The sequence below is a fragment of the Patagioenas fasciata genome, chromosome 10 (genome assembly GCF_037038585.1).
Source record: "Patagioenas fasciata isolate bPatFas1 chromosome 10, bPatFas1.hap1, whole genome shotgun sequence".
Taxonomy (NCBI): domain Eukaryota; kingdom Metazoa; phylum Chordata; class Aves; order Columbiformes; family Columbidae; genus Patagioenas; species Patagioenas fasciata.
The window spans coordinates 25,087,181-25,102,086 of record NC_092529.1 but is presented as its reverse complement, the minus strand read 5'-3'; positions in this window follow the sequence as shown (position 1 = coordinate 25,102,086).

Sequence of the window (14,906 nt, the reverse complement as noted above, 5' to 3'; positions counted from 1 at the left end):
CATGTTGAAGCGGTAAAGGTTGAAGGCTGCTTTGGTTGCAGCAACCATGAGATGATGGAGCTCAGGATCTCCTGTGGCAGGAGCAGGATAGCAAGCAGAATTGCAACCCTGGACTTCAGCAGGGCAAACTTTGGCCTTTTCAGGCAATTGCAGGGGGAAATCCCATGGGTAAGGCTGCTTGAAGGTAAAGGGGCCCAAGATAGTTGGTTAGTGTTCAGGAACTGTTTCTACCGGGCACAAGATCAGAACATCCCAACACGTAGGAAGTCAAGGAAGGGAGCCAGGAGACCTGTGTGGTTGAACAGGGAGATGCTGGGGATGCTCAAGTGGAAGAGGAGAGTTTATAGATCATGAAGGAGGGCCTGGCCACTTGGGGAGAATATCAGGCTGTTGGCAGAGGGTGTAGGGAGGCAACTAGGAAAGCTAAGGCCTCCTTAGAATTAAACCTGGCGAGAGGGGTCAAGGACAACAGAAAGAGGTTTTTCCAATACATGGCAGATAAAACTAACAGCAGAGGCAATGTAGGCCCACTGATGAACGAGGTGGGTGCCCTGGTGACAGAAGATACAGAGAAGGCAGAGTTACTGAATGCTTCTTTGTCTCTGTCTGCTCTGCCGGGGGCTATCCTGGGGAGCCCTGTACCACAGAGGCCCCAGAGAAAGGCAGAACAATGGAGGAATTTGCCTGGGTTGATGAGGACTGGGTTAGGGAGCAGCTGGGCAATCTGGATATCCATAAATCCATGGGTTCAGATGGGATGCATCCGCGGGTGCTGAGGTACCTGCTGAGGTCATTGCTGGGGCACTCTCCATTATCTTCGCCAAGTCTTGAGAAACGGGAGAGGTCCCTGAGGACTGGAGGAAAGCGAATGTCACTCCGGTCTTCAAAAAGGGCAAGAAGGAAGACCTGGGTAACTCTAGACCGGTCAGCCTCACCTCCATCCCTGGGAAACTGATGGAACGACTTCTCCTTGGTGCCATCTCAAGGCATATCAGGGATAAGAGGGTCATTAGGGGCAGTCAGCATGGCTTCACCAAGGGGAAGTCGTGCTTGACCAACCTCATAGACTTATATGAAGACAAAACAAGATGGATAGATGATGACAAAGCAGTGGATGTGGTCTACATTGACTTGAGTAAGGCATTTGACACAGTCTCCCACAGCATCCTCACAGCTAAACTGAGAGAGTGCGGTCTGGATGAGCGGGTAGTGAGGTGGACTGTGAACTGGCTGAAGGGAAGAAGCCAGAGAGTTGTGGTCAGTGGGACAGAGTCCAGTTGAGGCCTGGATCTAGTGCAGTGCCTCAGGGGTCAGTACTGGGGCCGATATTATTCAATATATTCATCAATGATTTACACGAGGGAATAGAGTGACTGTCAGCAAGTTTGCTGGTGACACCAAGCTGGGAGGAGTGGCTGACACTGGAAGCTCTGCTGCCATCCAGAGACCTGGACAGGCTGGAGAGTTGGGCAGGGAAACATTTACTGAACTAGAACAAGGGCAAGTGTACAGTCTTGAATCTGGGCAAGAACAACACCAGGTTCCAGTGTAAGCTGAGAATGAGCTGTTGCAGAGCAGTGTAGGGGAAAGGGATCTGGGGGTCCTGGGGCCAGCAGGGTGACCATGAACCAGCACTGGGCCCTTGTGGCCAGGAAGGCCAATGGTACCTGGGGTGGGTTAGAAGGGGGTGGTCAGTAGGTCAGAGAGGTTCTCCTGCCCCTCTGCTCTGCCCTGGGGAGACCACAGCTGGAATATTGTGTCCAGTTGTGGCCCCTCAGTTCCAGAAGGACAGGGAACTGCTGGAGAGAGTCCAGCGCAGCCACCAAGATGCTGAAGGGAGTGGAGCATCTCCCATGTGAGGAAACACTGAGGGAGCTGGGGCTCTGGAGCTGGAGGAGACTGAGGGGTGACGGAACGGACGAACGGACAAGAAAAGATGATTCTCATACCATTTATTTTTTACTAACAAGAATACAATGCTGGCAAGAAGTATTTCGGCAAAGCAGGCACAACTAACATCACTGATTACTTGAGGTTCCTTCAAAGGATGTTCCTCTGGAGCCCCAGGGACACCTGGAGCTCTGTCCCCAGAGGGGACAGAGCAAGGGACATCATGGGCTGCTCCTGTGCTGCTGGGCTGGGCTGGGCTCCTGGGACACAGGGAGCTCATGGCCAGAAGCAGCGCTGCAGAGAGACAGCTCTGCCCAGGAGCAGCTGCTCTGCAAAACGCAGCAGGGCTGAGGGCTCTGCCTGCAGCACCAAGGGCACAGGAGACAGGCAGAGAGAGGGAAACGCAGTCTGGGGTGGGAGGATGCTGAGAGATCACTGGAAATGAAATCCTCTCAGATCTGAAGCCTGTGGCTGCAGGGCATTGCATCTGCAAATCATATTAGGACCTCAGAAAGCTGTCACATCGCAGAGCCTGCAAGAAATGTGATTAGAACTTTCAGAGATTCTCTGATGCAGAGGAGAGGATGTGCTGCCGAGCAGGGGTTGCCTTCTGCACTGTCAGGGGGACAAGACGTGAATGCTGTGTTCTCCCAAGGATGGCTGTGGGGTGTAAATGTAAATGTGCACCCAGGGGTGCCCAGGGCTGTCCTGCAGAGCAGGGTCCCTGTACCCCAGGACTGTGCCAGGGCAGGGACTCTGCTGCCTGCCAGGGTCAGCGCTCAGCCTGCCCGGGGAGATCCCCACGGTGCTGTGGGGAGAAGCTGTGGGTGGAAGAAGCAAACCCTATTGGGCAGGAAAGGTGCTTCTGCTGTGGAGAGGGTGCTGTGTGGGTCAGGACTGCTCACAGGTCCAGATCACCCCCAGCATTTTACCAAGGGGATGCCTCGAGGATAACATCAATGAAAGGAACAGCTGACAGATAAGGAGCTTTCCTGAGCCTGTCTTTTGAGTTTTCTCTCCCAAGGGGTGGAAGGTGCAGGACAGGATAAATTCAAATTGAGACTCCTGAACTGCAACTCTGAGTGATCAGCACATCTGCCAGAAGGCTCATAACATCCCTTCACCACCCCTCTGCCTGTGCACAGCACCTGCATCACCTTTGCTGGACCCGTCAGCCTCAGTCTGACCTGTGCTGTTTTCCAGCCTGGAAACAGGAAGATGCCCCCAGGCAGTGCCCTGGGAACAGGCAGGATCTGTAGGGCCAGGGGGAGGGCACAGAGGGTGGGATGGGGTCTGTGAGCAATCACAGGGAAGAGACATGGACAGGGAAACACCTCCCAGGGGGAGAATCTCCAGGCAGCAGGGAAATGATCAGAAGTGAGAGGAAACTAAACTCGGAATTGTTATGGGAGGGAGAAGAGAGAAAAGAGAAAGGTCCCTGTGATCCCCTGCAGTGCAGATCCCTCCTCTGAGCAGCCCCCTGGCCTCCTCTCCCACCTAGCAAAGCCTCTGCCCTCAGGGCCGGGGGCTCCAAGGCATGAAGCAGCTCCTGTGCAGGCAGGGCTCCAGTTCCTCTGCAGAGCACAGGGGCTGAGAGCAGCTGCCCGGCAATGTTGGTGTCTGGGAGGTGGCTGCACAGCTGGGGAAGGGTGACGCTGTCTGAGTGCCCGGATGCCTCTGCCCTGGCCTCTCTCACACCCACCCTCACCGCATTGTCCTTCTTGCTCCCCTGCTCTGGGTCACTGCTGTTGGGATCTTGTTCTTGCTGTCAGGCTCTCTGGGGGTGGCAGTTTCAGCTGCAGAGTCACAGCCTGATCTTGTGGGTCCTTTCCTGCAGGTGTGTCCATGGGAACACGTGTCCAGCTTTGCTCTGACCTGTGGGGTGTGGGCAATGCAGTCTGTGGGGCTGGGGAGTGAGCTGAGTCTCCCTTAATCAAATGCTATCATCTCCCTTGACTATCGCCATGAGGTTGCCTTCCAAGCTGTTAGATAGCCTCCAGCATGCAAAGTTGTCTTACAGTATCTTTGTTTTATCTGGAATCCTCATGGAGAAGCACAGAGATGCTGTGACAGAGAAAACACTGCTGGGTTTGTGAAAGGAGTCGTGTGTGTCCTTGGCCAAACATGGGGTCCTCAGACCTTGGGAAAAGATGATACATGTTGTGGCTCCATCTGACAAAGCTGAACCCCAGGACTGTCCCCTGCCCCCCGTTCCCATGCCCCGCACTGCAGAGCAGGGCTGACTCCTCGGCAGCCAGCGGGCACAGGCCCTGCTCCTCACGACACCTCCAGCCAGCACCAGCCAGGGCTCAGACACGGAGCTGGAGGAAGGTCTGGAAAAGGACAAGGGTGTGTGGAACAGTGGGAGTGTATTTAATGGCTTTGATTTCACTCATAGAAAACTCCCCTATTTGTCACTGTCTTGCTATAGTGCCCTATGTCCAGTGGCTACAAATGTCCAACGGCAGCTCCATCACCCAGTTCCTCCTCCTGCCATTCACAGACACACGGGAGCTGCAGCTCTTGCACTTCTGGCTCTTCCTGGGCATCTACCTGGCTGCCCTCCTGGGCAACGGCCTCATCATCACCACCATAGCCTGGGACCAGCACCTCCACACCCCCATGTGCTTCTTCCTGCTCAACCTCTCCCTCCTCGATCTGGGCTCCATCTCCACCACTGTGCCCAGCTCTATAGCCAGTTCCCTCTGGGACACCAGGGCCATTTCCCATGTGCTGCCCAGCTCTTTTTTTTCTTTTTCTGCGCTACAGCAGAGTTTTATCTCCTCACCATCATGTCCTACAACCGCTACGTTGCCATCTGCAAACCCCTGCACTATGGGACCCTCCTGGGCAGCAGAGCTTGTGTCCACATGGCAGCAGCTGCCTGGGCCACTGGGTTTCTCAATGCTCTGCTGCACACGGCCAATACATTTTCACTGCCACTGTGCAAGGGCAATGTCCTGGACCAGTTCTTCTGTGAAATCCCCCAGATCCTCAAGCTCTCCTGCTCACACTCCTACCTCAGGGAAGTCTGGCTTATTGTGGTCAGCTCTTGTTTAGCATTTGTTTGTTATATTTTCATTCTTTTCTCCTATGTTCAGATCTTCAGGGCTGTGCTGAGGATCCCCTCTGAGCAGGGACGGCACAAAGCCTTTTCCACCTGCCTCCCTCACCTGGCCGTGGTCTCCCTGTTCCTCAGCACTGGTGCATTTTCGTACTTGAAGCCCACCTCCATCTCCTCTCCTTCCGGGGACCTGCTGGTGGCAATTTTGTACTCGATGGTGCCTCCAGTTATTAATCCCCTCATCTACAGCATGAAGAACCAGGAGCTCAAGGATGCCCTGTGGAAACAGATATCAGGGTGTTTACCAAACCAATAAACTTATTCTATATAGCAGTTTTAATGTAACTAATTACAGGCCCAGCCTGTAATCTGTATTTTCTGTTGTTACCGGTGTTTTTTTCTACTGTGAAAACATTGTCATCCCCTTTCTAATTCACTCTGTTCTTTTATAATCACTGGCTGGGCAAATGAGGAACCATGATCTCTGTGTATTTAAACAAAATAAAGGGTTCTGTAGTGACTCTTCTTTCACTGTATCTTTCCTGCAAGACCTGTTTGGAGCTGCAGGGACAGTTCCTGTAAATGGGTGGAGGGACAAGAGTCCAGCATGGCAGCCCTGCCAGGCAGCACAAACGCTTAGTCTTCCAGAGCTGTTCTGGTTCCACTCCCACACTCTCCTTCCCATCCCTTGTGTTGGTGCAAGGCCTGAGCGCTCTGGCAGCTTGGTCCCCGTCCTGCTGTGTGTCAGTGCTGTGAGCGCAGGCAGGGACAGGCAATGGGCACTTGTGTCACAGACCTGGGCTCAAAACAGCCTTTCCAGATAGAAAGGTGATCTCCTAAGGGCAGTGACTAAAGGATTAGGTCTTCTTCCAAACCTTCTCTTAAGAACTTGCCCACAAAAGTGGCCACAGATGAAACACGAGTGTACATCTGAACAGTGTGTGTGTGCAGGGCTGGCACACAGCAGTGTCCTCTCACAGCCAGGCCTCCTGCCAGAGACCTGCAGGACCAGCAGAGCAGGGGCTGCGCTGTGCCCCTGTGCACTGGCAATTGTCATGGGCTGGCCCCTCCCAACCACCATTTCCAGCACTGGCCTCTCAACCCTGGTCAGAGCTCTTTGCTCTTCCATGGAATTACACTGAATGAGTATTTCAGATGTCCATGTTTGCATTGAACAGATGAGACTGAGCATGCACATCATGTACATGAGGTGATATGAATCTGAGTCAGTACAAACACCGTTCCTTGTGGTTCCATGAAGACCTGTGAGACAGACAGTTCATTGAGGTCATATCATGTTGGGACTAATATCCCATAGGAAACCACCGGAATGCAGCACTTGGATGTGCTTCCTTGAGCCAATCTCCTTTCCTAATGGTGTGGGACATCAAAACAAATGTAGAACATGGTGAAACAACATAGGACTGAGGTGCCTTCTATTCTTTGGGAACAGGAACAGAAGGACAGAGGGATACTGTGACTCCTGCCTCTGTGTGTAAAAGGGAAAGTGTCTGTCCCTCAATATCTCTATGTGCACACCTGACAGAACCCCAACATCTGCGTGTGTGACTTCAGGGACAAACCCCAGTGGTGCAGTGAGTTTCATCTCAGCTGCCTTGGACAGGCTTATCGCAAGTGTCCCTGTTTGCTATATCACCTTTGCCATCTCCACCACATGTTGTTCTACACAGTCCTGCATCTGCCCCTCTTTCTCTCTGGGAAATTCTGGATTGTGGTCTCAGAAGTGCCAGAGTAATCAGAGAGGATCAGAGGTCCCTCAGAAGGGCAGATGTCAAACCCATCTTCAAGAATGACAGGAAGGAGAACTGGGAGAATGACAGGCTGGCCAGTCTACGTCTGTCCCTGGGAGGGTGATGAGTCACATTCTCCTGCAGCCATCTCCAGGTAGTTGTACGACAGGGAAGGGATTGCTGAACCCAGATGGGCAGGGGAAAGAAAGGCATGTTGTGTACATGGAGTTTTGCAGGCCCCAGACATGGTCTCCTGTGGTGGCCTTAGAGCAGCTTGGGAAGATCTGGGATAAAGATGTGGATGTTGTGATGGGTGGGAAGTTGGCTGGATGACCAAGCCCAAATATCATCAGTGGTACAAAGTCCTGTGTTTAGCCAGTTACAGGCTGCATCCTTCAGTGATGAGTACTGGGGCCAACACTGTTGGACGGCTTTATTCTGCCCCTGCATCGTGTCATGGAGCACATTTTCAGCTCCTTTGTGGATGATGCAAAGCTGGGCAGAGGCCTAGAACAACATCACCTGGTGGACCCTGCCTTGAGCAGGAGAGTGAGACAAGATGATGTTCAGGGCTCTCTTCAAACCTGAGTTATTCTATGAGTCAATGAATCTTTACCTTGGAGAGGCGTTTGAAGACAGAAGATGTAGTCCTTACGAGTTAAAAGAACAAATCCTACCTGTAATTGCTAAACTAAAATATGTAAATCCTCTCCGTTTTGGTCGGTCTGCCCTGCTACCAAAGATAAAAGTGACTTTTAAAACACCTAATCAGAACCTGCAAGGAATTCTGTCCTTGCAGTGCAGTCACTCTGGAGTCTGCACAGTTGGTTGAGTCTTGTTTTAACATCTGTCTCAAGACTGTTACATAAAGTGTCCTTTAGCTGAACTTTGCTCCTTATACACTCATATGCATCCCTAGGATAGGAGGCCGGGGTCAGACCGGGACCCTTTCTCAACAAGCTTGCGTGGTGATAAAATGATTATGTAACCAATATGCCAATGTGTAAACACTTGGCTCTTCAGGACTGCTGGGAGGGTCTGAATGTAGGGATAAGATTTTGGATATAATAGATGTTCCTTCTCTACTTGTTGTGCTGGTTTTATTCCAGCATCCAGACTTGCACAGCTCTCGAATAAACAATATCTCATCTCTGGGTGTGGGATTGGCTTTGCACTTCAGTTAGTGAATTTGCAATTAGCAACCAGGAAGAAGGTAAAAAATCAAAAAATAAAAGAGGCAGGAGAGGACATAGAAAGGATGTCAACATTTCACATTCCCTTAAATAATACTTCTCCACTCAGGTTTTTAGTAGGAAAAAAATTTGATCAATTTGATAAAACAAGCATGCTTTATCTAGTCAGGTCCTGGCTCATAAGGAGGCTGATGGATGGGTGTGGGATTACGAGGTCACTTGTGTCTCAGAAACTCATAATTGAGTTCAAAGACTTTGGCTGTGAAGGGGACTGTGAGGTCAGTTCTGTCTCTGGAGGTGGCAGGCCAGAAACAGGAATAGAGCTGGCAAGGTATCTCTGCCTAAGCACCCACAGGCCCTACCCAGGAAGAGGCCTTGGAGACGGGTTGTCACGTCCATCCCACCTGAGAATATGATAGGACAGCAGCAGGGACACGGTCGTGTCTGTCAGAGAAGCTGAAAGGCCAGCAGCAGCCGTGGGGTTCAGAAGATCATGGTGAGGTTACTCGTCTTCTGTCAGGGAAAAGACCACAAGAAATGTTGGGGTGAGAGCAGGTGGGGAAGCGAGATGGGTGTCTGCAGCCTGCAGGGAAAGAGGGGCAGGTGTAGGACCGTGTAGAACAGCCTGTGGTGGAGATGGCAAAGGGCGCTGGCAAGGCTGGAAGGGACCCACAGAACCCAGGTGTCTGTCCCCTTGGCCATGGCAGTTGTCTCTGCCACTGAGGCCCAGGAGAAGCCATGTTGTCCTCATGGCATTGGGGCCTCGTTGCCTCCTTGCAGCCTCTTGGGGAAGCTGGAAGTTGTTGGACCAGTGTTGTCCTTCCCTGGGCCTTGCACACCCACATCCCACGGTCCCAGGAACAGCCCTGAGCCGTGTGTGAGGGACAGGATGCCCCTTCCCATTGCCTGGAGGTCATGGCTTCTCCTTTCTGCTCAGAAAGTAAACCAAGGGTTTTTCACCATCAGAGCTGAACAAAAGTCTAAAAGGAGACCTCATGGTGGCTACAGCTTCCTCAGAAGGGGAGAAGGAAGGGAAGGTACTGATCTCTTCTCTTTAGTGACCAGTGGCAGAACCCCAGTGGTGAGATGAACCCAAGTGAGCACAAATGCTGTCAGCTATTCCTTCGGGTGCCATGAAGGTCAGTGGGACAGAGATGGTGTTCAGGGGTCTCTTCCAGCGTGTGTTACTGTAGGATTCCATGAATCTTTTCCCTGGAGAGCTCTTTCAAGTCAGAATAGACAGAGGAAAGAGAAAAAAATGAGGCAGAAGCAGAGGTATAAATGGCCCAGTGTAAATACAGCAGCTCCTCTGAGGAACGTTTCTCCACTCAAACCCTTGATAGGAAATCTATTGGATAAATTTGATGAAAGCAGCTCAGTTTGATCTGCTCACACACTGGACCACAAGGAGGGTGATGGCTGGGTACGATGCCATGTGGTCACTTGTGTCTCAGGAACTCGTGGTCCAGTAGGAAGCCAATGGCTGTGGAGGGGACTGTGAGGTCACTTCTGCCTCTGCAGGGGATAGGCCAACAGCAGGAACATGGCTGGGAAAGGACTGTGAGGTCACCCATACCAGACGAGCAATCGGGCCCAATCAGCATGGCTTTGTGAAAGGCAGGTCCTGCTTGACCAGCCTGATCTCCTTCTATGACAAGGTGACCGGCTGAGCAGATGAGGGAAAGTCTGTTGTGGGGAGTGAATCCGCCACACAGGCTGTGGGTGTTGTGTCCTTAGACTGCAGTAAAGCCTTTGACACCGTATCCCACAGCATCTCCTGGAGAAGCTGCAGCTCATGGCCTGGATGGTGTATCTGCGATGGGTAAAGAACTGGTTGGAGAGCTGGGCCCAAAGAGTTGTGGTGAATGGAGCGAAATCCAGTTGGTGGCCGGTCACAATTGGTGTTCCCAGGGCTCAGTATTGGGGCCAGTTGTGTTTAATCTCTTTATCAATGATCTGTATGAGGGGATCAGTGCACCCTCAGTAAGTCTGCAGATGACACCAAATTGGGTGGGAGTATTGATCTGCTGGAGGGTAGGAAGTCTCTACAGAGGGATCTGGTGTTGCTGGTTCGTTAGGCTGAGGCCATTTGTCTGAGGTTTAACACGTCCATGCACGGGTCACGCACTGGGGTCGTAACAACCCCCTGCAACATTACAGGCTTTGGGAAGAGCAGCTGTTAAAGCTGCCTGGTGGAAAAAGACCTGGGGGTGTTGACTGACAGCAACTGCACATGAACCAGCATGTGCCCAGGTGGCCAAAAAGGCTAGGGGGATCCTGGCTTGTATCAGGAATAGTGTAGTGGGCAGAACCGGAGCAGCGATCATGGCCTTGTACTCGGTGCTGGTGAGGCCACAACTCAAATCCTTGGTTCAGTTTTGGGCCCCTCACTACAGGAAAGACCTTGAGGTGCTGGAGTGAGTGCAGAGAAGGGGGATAAGGCTGGAGGTGTTGGTCTTCTCCTGGGTAGCAAGTGATAGGATGAGAGGTAATGGCCTGAGCTTGTGCCAGAGAAGGTTCAGAATTGATAATAGGAAACATTTCTTCATGGAAAAGGTTGTGAAGCAGTGGAACAGGCTGCCCAGGGAGGTGGTTGAGTCACCATTCTTTGTTCCTTAGCACGGCTTCTAGGACGATCTGTTCCATGATCTTCCCAGGCACAGGTAAGAGGTTGACAGGTCGGTAGATTTCAGGGTCATTCTTTCTACAGCAGAGGAGAAGAACGCTGCCACACATCTCAGATTGGAAAGGAGAGACTGGACATGAGGAGGGAGAAATATAATTTAAATGGTAGCGCTGTGGTACAAAAGCCATTCAGAAGGAGCAGGAGATCAGTCCATCTCCTTGTGTTTCGAGGAACAGAGCACGAGAGTGGAGACACATCAGTCAATGTATGGAAATACCAGGGTGAGAGCAAGGGGAGGAAGTGAGATGGGTGTCCACAGCCTGCAGGGAAACAGAAGCAGCTGTGGGACAGTGTAGGACAAGCTGTGGTGGAGATGGCAAAGGGCACTGGCAAGGCTGCATGTCACCAAGAGGACCCAAGTCTTTGTCCCCTTGGCTATGGCCATCGCCTCTGCCACCAAGGCCTGTGAGGAGACATGTTGTCCTGAGGCACTGGGGCACTTCATGGCCTCCTTGCACACCCCCAGGAAGGCTGGGAACTGTCACACCATTGTCCTTCACTCAGCACCACACAGCCCACATCCCCCTGCCCCAGGAAGAGCCCTGAGCAATGTGTGAGGGACAGGATCTGCCTTCCCAGGGGCGGGGGTCAGGCCTTGGCCTCTCCGCTTCACCCAACAAAACCAGGGTTTTCTCAGCACCTCAGCTGCCTGCACATTTTCCTTTGTTTTTCTGCCTTCATGGCCTCCAATTCTCTGCTCTAACGAGTCCCTGGAGAGGCTTTGCTGGTACTTGCCCTCAGTGGAACTCATTAATACTTCAAGGTACTTAGTACTTTTTCTTCTGGCTTTGACTTCTGGAAAGGTTTGTGCAATCTCCTCTCATCACCTGAGTAATGTTCAAGGACTCAGCACCACATGCTCCATGGGGCTCATTACAGAGAAGAAAGCTCTAACAAACCATGTCTCTTCTTGTAATTTCATTCCAGTCTTGTACTGTGAATTAGAGAGCTTTCTTTTTGTAATCATGGCGAAAGATTTAAAGAGCTTCTAATAAAAATGTCTTTTTTATTGTAAAGGGTGTATTTTATTACTCTTCAGTTTGCAGAAGAGGTGACTGCAGCATTATCTGATGTTGATCCAGGGTCTCTCCTAAGGAGGTCTGGACTGGCTGGAGAAGCTGTCCCTCGAGCTCTCACACCGTGTGCACAACCTTGCTCCTCACCTCCCCAACCCCATCATTTTTCTCATGGCCTCCTGGGCCTTGCATCCCTTTTCCTTACACCAGATTTCTCCACTGCAGACTGCAGCTGGATGTGCCAGCTCCTTTGCACCAGCTCCCACCTGCTCTCCTTGGAGACCTGGCTGCACACAGCAAACAGGGCCTTTGCTTTATCTTTGAACAAACAAAATACAACTGATGAGAGTCATGATTTAAAGAAAACACACTCCTCAACTGTACGCCAAGGACAAACTGCCACCACTGAGGTTCACCTTCTCCAAGGCAGAACCATGAAAGAAGTCTTGTAGACAGAAAGGAAATTATAAAATGAACACAATAAAAGAGTTGGCTAAAGGCAGAATTAGACAGACTACTGATAGGCAAGGAAGCATTTAACTCCTTGAAGCTGAAAGCAGCAACTGGTTTGTTGACAAGTGTCCGAGTGATCAAACAGTAAGAGGAAGGGAAACCCAGAGAGCAATCGCAAGTGCTTGTGTGCAGATCAGCTGCTGGAAATGGGACTTCAGACATGGTCAGTTTAGTTAGGGCAGGAGGAAATACCTGGAGGATGAGGGAGATCAGATGCACAGATAACAGAGAGTGCTGAGAAGGGAAATGGTGTCAAAGATGAGAACTTCTCCTCTTGTTCTTAATGCACATCCTGATAAGTCTCATTTTGATGTCATGGGAAAACACTGATATTTAAAGTATTCAAAACATAAAAAGGAGAATTAAAACACCAACAACGTTTGATGCTTAAAGTTGCAAAAAGACATTTACTTCATTCTACATCTTTATTTTGGTTTCTTTTCCCCTACACTCTTTAAATGGGTTCTCTAGATTTCTCTCCTACCAAAGCCTACAACATTAAGAAAGATTATCCTTGTGTCTTGCACAGAGTCGAAGGCACCAAACAATCCACTGCCATGGACTGTCAGTGCCACTTTTTACCCCTGGCAGACAGTGAGTTGTGCTGGAAGCTGTTGGCCACTCTTGCCTGATGGAGGAAATAAGGATAAAAAGGTGAACTGAACTGTTCTCTGCTTAGATGGCCATGTTCACAGTGACCTCAACAGATCTGTGTTATCTGTCTTTCTAAGTGATCATAAGGAAAAAGAAATACATTTATGTGTTGGTAAATACATAGGGAAAATAAATAATCGTGTCCAGTTACTCAGCAAAATACATTTCCTACCAGCACTCTCAAAGGAAGAATCTTTCTTCTGAAAAATTTCTGCCTCCCAAGCCTCTGTGGCTTGAGACAGGAATCTGGAGAACAACCAGCAGTGGATGTGGATCAAGTCAGGGGTCAGTGGAACTAACACAACCCTTTCCAGTCTATGGGACAGCAGGGGCAGCATCCCAGGAGCTGAGACAGCAGGACGATGTCACAGGGAGGCCACTCTCCACCATCTTGGAAAGCTCATGGAGACTGGGGGGACTCCCTGACTACTGGCAGCTCTCACACAGTGTGTGCACTTTTCAAAATGGCCAGTCGGTGAGCAGGGGAACTAAGGGCTGTGCCCCAGAACATGTCCACTGGGACCCCATTTCTGGGTGTCTGGAAGAGAAGGTGACGGGGTTTACCCAGGGCAGGTTCTGCCTGTCCATCCTCTTTGCTTTCTGTGAGGAAAGGACAGGGTTGTGGATGTGGGGAGAACATTGATGGTCTGTTACCTGGAAGTCAGCAAGGCATTCAGCGTCATCCCCCACAATGTGCTTGTGCCCAAGTTAGGATATTATGGTCTGTGTCAGTGTGCAAGTAGATGGGTAAAAGGCAATCTGGATGGTTTGGCTTAGAAGGACAGTAGATAAAGGGAAAAACTTTCCATTCCTGACGACAGTCAAGCACTGGAAGCTGTTTCCCAGCAGTGTGCATCCACTCTACCTCAGAAAGTTAACACCATGTGTTTGTATAGACCCCTCACTAATCTGGTCTGACCCTGCTTTTGTGAGGAGGTTGGTCAAGACACCTCTTTAGGTGCCTTAGAGACTGAATGATGCTGTCCTTCCTTCCTTCCCCTTCATGTTTCTGATTTGGAGAAAGCTCTCAGGTTCCCTCTGATCACAGAAATAATTCGCATGAGGCGCAAGGCTGTTTTGGAAGTAACCATAAACAACCCTGATCACAACCTTTGTATCCTTTTTAATTTCCTCCAACCCAGCTTCCTCTTGTTTGCTCTCCTAATACCCTTCCAGAAAGAAAACACCACCTTGTTCATCCTTTCAGAGCAGGTTGTTCAAGAGGTGTCAGCATCCATGTACAGAGTCTGCGCATCAGCCAGGCAGCAAAGCCACCGTTACAGAAATGCAGACAAGGCTCTTGACCAGCTCCTTGAACCCAGATATCAGCGTGACGTGTCTGCTGAGATTCCAGGGAACACCTGAACTTTAAGTGCAGAGCATGTGAGTGCTGGTTGAGTATCCTGGCTTGTCTCCTGAGCCACGTGGTGCTTCAGGCTGTGAAGAGAATCAAAACCAACTTTTTCACTGGGTTAATTAATTTTACAGACTGTCACACAGGGAGTTGAAGAGAGCTCAGAACTCCAGTCTTTGCTGTACTACAAGACTTGATACCCCATCCACAGGTACAGATCTAAATGGTCCAGATAGAGGGTGATCTTGCAAAAGTCACTCTTTGTGGCCCCAGGTGCATGGACACTGCTCATGTGCCTCTGCAGAGAGTGGCAGGGGTTGGATCCCTTTCTCAGGAGAAACTCCTTGCTGGAAAGACACAGCTACGGGGTTGGCTCAACAAGGTTTTATTGCATTTCACTCGGCATCAGATTTGACATATTTGGTGCTTTTCTGTGATCACTTCTTCTGCACAGATGATCACAGAAGGACAACCATTTCATAAGAGTTGGTTACAAAGGCCCTGTCATGAACAAGAAATCTCACCGTGAGATCTGGAGGGAGTGAGGAAGATTATAACAAGCACCAGGAAGAGCCAAGAAGCTCAAGGCCTCTTCTGTAGAGTGCGAGGCCCTGAGCAGCAGTGACCGGCCATGTGTGGTGTGGGAGAGGGTCAGGAGATGTGGGGTAGAAAAGGGTGATGGCTGATGACTTCAGCAAATCCTTACAACCATGTTTGAGCCACAAGTGGAGTGTGGCCGAATATCTGGGGGTCAAAGAGGAATGGTAGAAAGATTGTTGTTGATT